Raw genomic sequence first — 935 nt, forward strand, 5'->3', positions numbered from 1 at the left:
TGATTCTTATTATTATTATTATTATTATTATTTAGGTTTTTGCCGTAGGGCACAGGCACTCATAGGAGAGCAACAGAGAGGGAAAGTGAGAAATCACCTCCCAGCGGGAATGGCCACACTGCAATCCCTTCTCCATTCTCCTACTGGGATTTTGGGCATGCACGCACATGTGCCTCATATAATTTTTTTAAAAAATTATTTATTTAATTTTACTTATTCATTCATTCATTCATTTTAATTTGACCAGAGAGAGAGAGAGAGAGAGAGAGAGAGAGAAAGCAAGCCACCAAGTCCAGGACTTGAACCATGGTTGCCCATGTGGGAGTGTCCAGCGCCTCAACGACTACGCCACCTGCTGGTCCCGAGCTGGTATGATTCTTTTTTTTTTTTTTTTCCCCTACAGGGCACGTGCACTTGCCAGAAAGACAGAGAGAGACAGACAGAGAGACAGAAATTGAGAAATCACCCCCCAGAGGGGATAGCCATGCCACAATCCCTTCTCCTTCATTCTCCTCTCGGGATCTTGGGCACGCACGCACACGCGCCCGGCGTGAGTTTAAGCCACCGGGTCCGGCACGCGAACTGTGGTCGACTACATGGGAGTCCAGCGACATAGCCATTACATCATGTGCTGGTCCCATGCCTGGTATGATTTTTTAAGCCATCAAGTCTGGGATTTGAACCTGAGTCGGCCATGTGGGAGTCCAGTGCCTTAACCACCACGCCACCTGCTGGCCTTTGGTCTGCTCTTTTCCTTTTGTGGTGGCTGAAACATGGCATTTTCCTCAGCACAGAGAAAACAAAACCCCACAGGGACGATGATGGGTCACCTCCACGTCCCAACACCCTGGACCCGTCTGCAACCCCGGATGGTTTGGCGGGACGGTGCCGCCTCTAGACACGCCCGGAGCTCCAGACCTCCCAAGGGCTCTGGA

General features: G+C 50.2%; 1 protein-coding gene across 1 annotated transcript in view; it reads right to left on the reverse strand.

Annotated features, from left to right (window-relative positions):
- The window catches only part of PRKACA (protein kinase cAMP-activated catalytic subunit alpha), a gene marked incomplete at its 5' end in the record, with an annotated part of 19121 nt that overhangs the window by 10476 nt on the left and 7710 nt on the right, over positions 1-935 (reverse strand).

This window comes from Tupaia chinensis, unplaced genomic scaffold, assembly GCF_000334495.1.
Source record: "Tupaia chinensis unplaced genomic scaffold, TupChi_1.0 Scaffold138060_1, whole genome shotgun sequence".
NCBI lineage: Eukaryota > Metazoa > Chordata > Mammalia > Scandentia > Tupaiidae > Tupaia > Tupaia belangeri.